Source organism: Ptychodera flava, unplaced genomic scaffold (assembly GCF_041260155.1).
Source record: "Ptychodera flava strain L36383 unplaced genomic scaffold, AS_Pfla_20210202 Scaffold_83__1_contigs__length_492613_pilon, whole genome shotgun sequence".
NCBI classification, from domain to species: Eukaryota; Metazoa; Hemichordata; class Enteropneusta; family Ptychoderidae; genus Ptychodera; species Ptychodera flava.
In genome coordinates, this window is record NW_027248405.1 from 363,303 (window position 1) to 373,597 (window position 10,295).

A 10,295-nucleotide genomic window follows, 5' to 3' on the forward strand; every position below is an offset into this window, starting at 1 on the left:
GCTGGGCCAATAACCCTACTCCGGAGAAGGGCAATCGTCTTCTCAGACGCCTGGTGTCCAACTTGGTCGTGTACAGCAAACAATACTTACTCTTGAGTGAGTCAGGAAGTAATAGCTGTCTAACTTCACGTCCGGTTTCATGTACAATGCGGTACAAAACACCATTATCTTCTTTGATTCTCTTCCAACCTCTGAGTAGTTTACGTGTTGATTTGGTCTCTTTCATCAGCTGTCTATTTGTTGGCGGGTGTTTGTTCTCCCAATAGTACCATAGTCTTCCTATGTGGTCGTCAGCTTTCTGAAGTCTGGAGAGTTCATCCCTTGGAACTGTGGGGAAAGTAGAAACAGTCTTTGGTTCCATCTTAGCAGATCTTGTACGTATCTCATCAAGTAACACATCTGTAGTTGTGTGATGAACCTGTTGTCTGACAGCATCTGGTAAAGGCTGAGGTAGTCTAATGGTTGCAGTATGGTTAACAAGGGTTTCACTTGTAGTTTCCTCCAACCGTACAGATCTTGGTTCATTACCATGGCTGACCTTCCTACTGAGCGCATCAGCGTTTCTGTTACTCTTACCAGAGCGATACCTGATAGAGAATGTAAGCTGTGCAAGTTCTGCAGCCCAACGTGTTTCAGTGCTCCCAACTTGGCTGTTGACTGTAGATAACTCAAAGGATTGTTGTCTGTATAAACTACAAACTCAGATCCAATCAAAAGGTCACGGTACTTCTGGGTTACTGCCCATTTCAATGCTAGCAGCTCCAACTTCATACTGGAGTAGTTGTTCATGTTGCGTTCATTAGGCTTCAAACTGCGGCTGGCGTACCCTAGGACAACAATTCTGTCACCTTGCTTCTGTGAAAGCACTGCTCCTAAACCTTGGAGGCTTGCATCAACCTCAAGTATAAAAGGTAGGTTGAAATCCGGGTAGCCCAATATAGGTGCCGAAGTCAAGACTTGTTTCAAAGTATTAAAGGAATCTTCACATGACAGATCCCAGCGGTCTCGAATCACACATGCAGTACGCTTCTGCTTGACTTTCTTGCCGGTCTTCTCATCTGCAGAGGGGCTCCTCAGCAGGTTTTGCAGGGGTGCTGCAATGTTGGCATATCCTTTCACAAACCTCCTATAGTATCCAGACAAACCTAAGAATCCACGGAGTTCTCGCTCAGACTCCGGTTGAGGCCACTCTCGTACGGCTCGTACTTTCTCTGGATCAGGGCCTGTCCCTTCACTGGTCACCAAATGTCCTAAGAAGTGAACAGTGGTGTGGAATAGTTGACATTTCTCAGGCTTGACCTTCAAGTTAAGGTTTGATAGGCGTGAAAGAACCAAGTCAAGTCTTGCTAAGGTTTCCTCGAATGTGGATCCGAAAACCAATATGTCGTCTAAGTAGATCAGGAGAGTTTGAAAATTCAAATCTCCGAAAGCTTTGTCCATCAATCTCATGAACGTCGCCGGGGCATTACAAAGCCCGAAAGGCATTCTTGTATACTCGTACAATCCTCCTGTGCCTGTCCTGAATGCGGTTTTCTCTATATCGCGTTCTGCCACGGGGATTTGGTTAAATCCATGAGCAAGGTCAAGGCTACAGAAGTATTTGGCTCCTTTCATTACATCTAATGCCTCGTCTATTCTCGGTAATGGGTATGCGTCTTTGTGGGTCTTCGCGTTAAGGGAACGGGAATCAACGCATAGTCTCAGCTTGCCATCTTTCTTGCGCACTAGAACAATGGGTGAGGCATATGGGCTTGAGGACTCGCGAATGATACCTCTTTCCAATGACTTGCGAATGTACTCTCTCACTTCACTCCACTGGTGTGGGGGTACTCTGCGATGTGGTACTTTAACTGGTTTGTCATCTATTGTTATGATCCTATGTTCCACAACATCACAGAAACCAATGTCATCTTCGTTCTTGCTAAATATAGTCTCATGTTTCTGAATAACTTTGTACAATTCGTCGTATTCGGTGTCACTGATGTCACCAACATCCATCCTAGAAATAAGATTGTCTATGACAGGTGTCGCTAACTCAGTTGTGTCAGCTGCCTTGATCTCTACCTTGTTCTCGTTCACAGCGCAAAACCTGATAAGGGGCTGCATCACGGCTGGTTTGATCACACCAACTGGGGTACGTGGCGATAAGTATACATCAGTGTCACTGAAATTTGCCAGCTGCATAGGGACTCTACCGTTACCATCCACAGATACATATGCTGCTCCTACAGCTACACCATTCTGTAGTTCTGCAACATGTGCTACATGTCTCTCCATCAGTGCGTGGTATGTCTGTCCTGCTGCTGCTGATCGAACGGATCCTTCAATGACTCTGATAGAACGGGCAGGGAGTAATACAGGCTTCCTACCAGCGATGCGTACAGGTTTGACACTTGAACTTGTGGTAGTTGCAACAGCTTCTTCATTTACTGTTAAGGGTTTGCATATTTCCAATGCGTGTAGTAGTTTAAGCTCATCAGGTCTGACAAGCTTTGACATCTTGTCCATGTAGTCATATCCATACTTGTCAATGAGTGTCTGTCTCATATCTCTAAACACATTACAGCCAATAACACCTGGCATTCGTGTCTTGCGTGCTTCGACTGGGGTGTTTACAGGATCACGTACAACTAAAAATCCTAAATCATGAAAAGTGTGGTTCAATACTGTGACAGGAAGCTCGATATATCCGATGAAGGAATTTCCAAGCCTTGGGATGCTGAGATCTGGATAAAAGACGTGACATCTACTAACTTTCCATCTTGAGCGAGGTGCTCTTTGAAGAAACGTTCAGTCACGGTGCTCACCTCCGCACCTGTGTCAACCAAACATCCAACTTCAGCATGCCCCAACTTGACAATAATCTCAGGACAATCCCCAACAGCTTTGCGTATGAGTGAGCCTCCATCTATCAATGACTCGCCTACCACGCGGCTCACAGCAGTAGGCTGTCTGCGTTTAAATCTTGGGCTTTTGGTGCAGATTGGGACGGAATTGTAACTGTAGACAGATCACTACGTGACTTCTTTTGGGGACAGTTCTTCCGTAGGTGGTCCATAGAGTTACAAATCCAACAGTGACGCTTCCCATCTGTGGCCACAACCTGTCGCTTGACAGTGGACTTGCCAGATTTGTTCTGAAGCACAGAGAGGAGTGATTCTATCTGTTTCTGTTGAGCGGCGATCTGCTCTCCTTGTTTCAAGACTAGACTGTACACATCACCCTCCACTGTAGCTTCACGAACTGCTGCGTCCCGTTTCTGTCTCTGGCATTTCCCTTTCTGTCCCATCAGCCGTATAATCTGATCTCTCGCGTCGAAAGATCTGGTTGGTCAGTGTTAAGTCTTCGCAACTCCATTTGCATGGACTCCTCATGCACTGCCTCGGCAAGGCGATTCTTCAGTTGAGTCTCGCGGCCAGGCTTGAATGAAGGGTCCAACTGTATGATGCGGTCATACAAATTTACTAGTTCAAGTGAACATGCAATAATGTCATCCTTCTCTGTTTGCTTATAGGAATAAAATCGTTGTTGCAACTGAGGCAAACTGTCACCGTCACCAAACACTCTGGAAAGCACAGTGAAGATTTCTCGTGGGCTTGAAGTTACGCTCTTCCCCCTTCCAAGAATTTCACGTCTCGCCTTACCAGCAAGGTCTTCTATGATAAAAGCGGCTTGCTCACTCTCTGTCAAATTCCTGGATAAAATGATAGCCTTGGCATCCTCAATCCAATCATCAACAGAAAGCTCTGTAGAAGTCTCTGGTTTCCCTTTAAACCTGTCGAGTTTTCTACTTGGTGCCATGTACACCATCTTGCCTTGAGTACCACCTGCATTGCCACTGCTTGCATTATGATTCACTCTATCCTTGTCAATCAGTCGCTTGACCTCTTGCTCAGCTGCCTTGGCATCAGCAGTCGCTGCAGCAACTTCATCTTCTTTACGGGAGAAAGCTGCTTTCAAGTTATCCAACTCCTGCTTCAACTGTGCAATCTCTTCCTCATCAGACATGGTTAGTGCACCAGGAGCAACACAAGAGTATTGAGTAACACAATACAACAACAGTGCACAATACAGTGGCACAGCACAGTGGCAGCAATACACCATGAAGTCTTACTGATAAAACACTTGCACTGAAGTAGTGTCCAACTATTAAAAGTGTCTATGCAAAAGTATCAATAGTGTCAAAAATGCAGTACATACAACTGTAACAGTTATCTATGTGAACAGTTATATCAGTATAAAGCATGTGCAGCCTTAATGCTACTCATCAAAAATGAAGCATGTGCAGCCTTAATGCTACTCATCAAAAATGAAGCATGTGCAGCCTTAATGCTACTCATCAAAAATGAAGCATGTACAACCTTAATGCTACTCATCAAAAATGAAGCATGTACAACCTTAATGCTACTCATCAAAAATGAAGCATGTACAACCTTAATGTACAATGACAGTGTCATACAATGTCTCTACAGAATTCAAATAAAAATTGTGAGCCAGTTCTGCAATGTAACAGGGATCACATCCCATACTAACTGTATAATAACTGCAGGCAAACGAGACTATAGTCCAACAATTTGAATTTCAGTGTCCGTATATCCAATTCAAAATGTACGTCCGATGCTGCAATCATCCAGTATCAGTTGATCAAGAATACCAATCAGCTATAATCTACTTTGGCTTGATATCTACTTCACATCCACAATCAGGGTTACATAAGTCTGTCCAGTGCAGGGCCTGCTGCAGAGATCACACTGTAATTCTTCGGAAATCCTGCCGACTACGCCAAAATGTAACGCTCATTTATTGGACACAGACACGATCACTGAATCCAACACGTTCTTTTATTTCCGACTCCACAGAAACTAAGGCAGAGCACTGGTTTGTTTACAAACACAGTAGTTTATAACATAAGACTAAAAGGAAAAAAACCTGAAGGAAAAACAGAAAGAAACTCTGTATAAATATCACTTCAATATAGCATGCTGTGAGACACTAGCACAACAGTGATATCAGTCTCATAGAGGAATTTTACAATACAAGTCAAACACCAGGTAGATGCACTATACGGACAAGCAAAGGACTGTGCGCCCTCAGTGGCGAGTCACGGTATATATGGAAATGTATAGCATAACCTCTATAGGCATACAGATGAATAAACTTCACTGCTAAATACTCGTAAAAATGTGATACAAAAATACATTTCACAAACACTCACCCTGACTGTGACAGGTAAGGCTTTGAATGACAGCAACTCTAGTCTGAATCGATCGACTGTCTTACCTAAAGCAAATGGTAAATGCAGTGTAAAGCTATGGCACTCGCGGTAACACACAAACTATACAGTGTTTGCATAGAACTCTTCAAATCCATCAAACATGATAAAAACTCAAATCGGCAAGTACTCGGAGTCAATAAGAACTTCTCGAATTGATAAACCTAGCAGTAAACTCTGAAATACTCTCAAACAATGAACTAGAAAAGTTTGTATAAGTTTCACAGCAGCGATGTATACAAAGTCACATGGTTTGGAAAACGCTATGTATTTCTATGGCAGTTCACTGAGGCAAATACTACAGTACGGAAAACTGTAAATATCTCAGAAATAACTTGGAAACAACTGACAAAATCACATGGATTAAAGTTCAACATCTTACCAAAGATATCTGCATATCGATTAAACTCTGATGGCATCTGACCATGGTAGATGGTTCAGATAAAAAGTAAATACGGAGCTAACTCAAACTCCAACTAAAACAAAAATGGCGGAATGTCATATAGCAAATACGCATGCGCACGTGTTTTAATTTGCTCACGTCACAATTATATACCTGGCTGAGAATACAATTAAAGAAAAAATGATTGATACTCTTGTTTTGCCTTGTTTTTTGCTGTGACATTTTGCTTTTTAAGCCTGATACATAGAAACAGAGTCAAACTGGATTCTTCATGACAGCAGTGTTACAGCCAGGAATTTAAACTAGGGGACACTATGTCTCCTACCATTTATTCTTTGGGTCGTTTCGCACATTCTGGGACAACATGCGTCTGTCGTTAGTCAAATGTTTTACTATTTTGTAACAAATTAGTTCCACAAAACAAATTCAAGCTACAGGACCACTTCACCATGCTTGAATTTCAGGCAACTGATCAGCTAATGTATTGTATCTGCCACAAATAAGAGAGTTCAGGCAGACTACAAGCAAGTTATAATATCAAGTGCAGCATTTTAATTACTCCTAATCACAGCTCTGAAGTATTGAAATATAAACCTCAAATAATCATGAAATGAACAACCCAGTACAACAAAGACTTGGTAAGTCCACCGAGTTTAACAACTGGGTAACACTACAAAAGGTTATTATCAGTAGCGCCTTAGGTGACCAGCAGTATGTGGGAATGCAGGACAACGGGTTAGACTTTGGGGGACATTGTCACAAGGGCGCATCCTGGCTGCGACAGTGTTACAGCAAACAGTGGCATTGATTTTACAGTAACAAAATTCAGTACTCAGTCTTGGTGTTTGACATTCTACTGTGGTTAAAAATTGTTAGGATTACTTCATAGATAAATTTTTCTGTTTTCTTTCCCCTCGACTATGATTGAGAATGATCAACTTGATGTTTTTTTTATTCTCTCCCCTGCTTTTGTTAAATTTTCAGTGATTTGCTTTGGTGTACATTTTTTGAGCAAGCGCACCGACAATATCACTCAAAAGTAAGTGGCTCACGGTCAATTTATTTGAATCATTAGCTTTAATTAAAGCAAAGCACACGACACATGTCTTGATTGGTTAGACATGGAGTTTGAAGGGGTCCTCAATGACTACCAGACAGAATGCAGTCAAATGGCAGATGTCTGGTGTGGCAATGCAAATTGTATTTTCGCTGAGGTTCGACATCAAGGTGTCACAAGTATTTGCTATTTCCCTGTCATGCAGAATACTCTGGTTATTCAAGTACCTCAGGCAAAAAGGGGGGCTCCGCCAGAGCAGGTAAAAAGTCACCAAATGGCCTAATTTTGCCATTTTTCTCTCAAAATTCAAAAATCAACTTTCCTTGTATGGCAAGCTTATATTCAAGCATATATTTGACCTTTCTCCGACATAAAACCACTTAGTAGGTCAATATTTGGATGAAAGGCCTTGTTACAACCAATAACGTAGTAACTAACCAATAACGTATCAAACCCGATAACGTTTTAAAAATGTACCGATAACGTAATCAACCGATAACGTAGTAATGAACCGATAACATAGTAAATTTTTCTAACAGATAACGTAGTAATTTTTCCTAACCAATAACGTATCAAATCATGTATCAATGTATTGGATTAAGTGATTCATGGGAATAGATTCATAGGATAAATCTATCCTCGATCTGTAGATCAATCCGTTGATGATCAATAGATCGACCGATTGATCGATGCACTGATCTATCAATCGATCGATCTTTCTGTTCGATTGAATGAATTGATCGATTGCTTGACTAATAGAATGATTGATAGATCTATCTATATATTATATATACATATAAATATATATATATATAATAAATCTATATATATGATATGTATTTCAATGGATAGATCGATCGATCGACGGATAGATAAATAGAGAGTGTATCAAATCAATCATAATGTAGCCAAGTGAAACAATAACGTATCAACTCAACTGAGACGTATCAAATCAACCAATTATGTATCAAATCAACCAACTTTGTTGAAGGTTATTGACTCTGATATTGTGTATGTTCATGTGTAAAGTAAAGTAAAGTAAGCCTTTATTGAAATCGTATTCAGTTGTGATCTTGATCGTAAAGTACAATAAAGGTTTTGCAAAAACAACAATGAAAGAGTATATATAATATATATATAACTATAAATATCTATACATGAGGTCAACATATTTAAGGTTCATAAATAGTTTACTTTGTCTTTTTCATTTTGTCTTGTCTGAGTTTAAAACATGTATGTATGTATTTTCCCAATTCACATAGTGATGCTTTATCTGTCCTTGAAAAGATGCTTACAAGGTCTTGTGTGTCTCTGAATGCGTTTTTACAAATGTTTAGTTTACTGAAAAAATCATGTCTAATGTCTGTGTAGCCTTTGCAATGAAAAAGAAAATGTATCTCATCTTCTACTTGTTTGTTTTGGCAAATTGGGCATGCTCTGTCTATGACATCAAGGTTTCTATATCTACCTGTTTCTATGTGTAGTATGTGTGCACTAATGCGTAACTTGCAATTGCACAGGGCTGATCTGTGATCTGTTTTTTTATAACATGAAGGTAGCTTTCGAGAGAGAAATCTTTTTTCAACTCTCTGTATGTGCGAAGTTTATTTTTATGGTGCCCTTGTCTGGTATCATCATGAATCAATTCAAATGCACATTTTTCAAATAGCTGTTTAACTTTTACATTGAAATTAGTTTTAAACTGTTTGTCATTTTCTATCTTTACATTCATGGCATCTCCAATATTTACGAGCAGCAACGATCGTTTAATTCCTGACACCCAATTATCTGTATGTTCATTGTCCAGTTGACAACCCAGATCATAAGCCTCACGAGTCAGTGTTGTATCTGCTTTCTTACTTATTTTTAACCAATATTTGACCATTTGTGTTATGCTTGAAACAATTAGAGGATATCTACCCAGTTCCATTAAACATGCTATGTTGGATGCTTTGTTATTTTTTTAAGTATGTGCTTGCAAAATTTAATGTGCAACTTTTCAATTGTGTTTGTTAAGTTTGTGAGTATGGTTTTTGCATTTGTGCACATGTCCGCAGTCCATACTTCTGTATGTGTGTGTGGGTGTGTGTTTCTGTGTATGTGTTCTTGGCTGTGTTTACATATATTTGAAATGGTTATTTATTGTGCAACATCAAAGCTGTTTTTGAAAATGTGACCAATTCTCCTAAAGGAGATGTGTATACATTGAAAGTATGGGGCCAAGAACTGATCCTTGGGAACCCCAGTTTCAAATGGATAGTACAATGATTTGGTAGAATTAACAACAACACACTGAGTGCGATTTGAAAGATAAGATTGAACCAGCTGAGGACATTACCTGGAATACTAAGACGGCCCCTTAGACGATTTCATATATACCGTGATTTACGGTATCAAACGCAGCAGAAAGATCAAGTAAAACTGAGAAAACATCACGTTTTGCGTCCAGTGCTAATACAATGTCATTCGTAACCTTTAAGTGAGCAATCTCTGTACTGTGCCCAGGTTTATAAGCAGATTGTAATGGATCATCAAATGAGTGGCTTACAATATGATTTGTCAACCTACTAGCTACGTATACCAATACCTTTGATTTGATAACCAGATGTGAACTGAATGTGCCATGGTTTAAAACAGGTTCAATACAAAGTAGTACACTTCTTAGAACAATTAATCAGATATCTGTCATATCATTATATGTAGCAGGCTTCATCAACTTTAAAAACTTGTCGGCAGGTGAAGAAGAAGCAACAAAAACTGATCCAGTAATGTCTTGAGAAAACGAAATGATCCAGTAATGCCTTGAGAAAACGAAATGATCATAACAGACCAAAGAAAGAAAAATGTCACAAATTTGAGAAATCTAACTCTCTCATTCTCTCAATCTCTGGAGGTGCGGCCTTTTGGGGTGCTACTAACATTTGCAAAATACATAGGAAGTCCTTTTTCTTTTTGCCAGTATTCGTTATATGAACACAACAAAAGTCAGGTCAAAACTCGTTCCTCGAAAGGCTTTTGTTGTACTACATCCTGAGTAACCATTTCATGGTTTACGTTGCGATAAACATTGTCATGATCAAAATTTATATAGGTTCTACTCAGATGGCTTGAAGTAAAGCAACTTACAGTGGTCTATAGTACAACACTCAGCCGATCAGTCAGCTCCTCATGGATTTTTTACCAGTTATCTCTTGTAAATAAAATTGAAATAACAGATGTAGAGATTATGTGACTCGTCTCTACTCACATACAGGAGACATTAGATTGTTCATCTCCACGACATAAAGGTGCGGAATTGCTGGATTGCCAAAATAGCTTAATTTGAGCTATTTAGCAGCTAATGAGCTAAGATAATTTATAGCTGTAGCACGCGATATTTAGAAGCTATTTAGTGATAATACTTTTTAGCCATTGGCCGAGATATTTAGCAGCTACTTAGCTATAATAGTTAATAGAAAAAATCGAGATATTTAGAAGCTATTGAGCTATAATATTTAATAGCCATTAGTCGGGATAATTAGCAGCTATTGAGCTAATATACTTTATAGCTCTAACTCGGGATA

The 10,295-nt window shown here is 39.8% G+C and overlaps 1 long non-coding RNA gene across 1 annotated transcript; it reads right to left on the bottom strand.

Annotated features, from left to right (window-relative positions):
• Positions 1-4,823: 4,823 nt before the first annotated feature.
• On the bottom strand, positions 4,824-5,794 carry LOC139128993 (uncharacterized). The gene is made up of 2 exons (XR_011551484.1): positions 5,655-5,794; positions 4,824-5,280 (listed from the first exon to the last, which is right to left on the bottom strand). It is a non-coding gene; the product is annotated as an uncharacterized lncRNA (long non-coding RNA).
• Between the last annotated feature and the right edge of the window lie 4,501 nt (positions 5,795-10,295).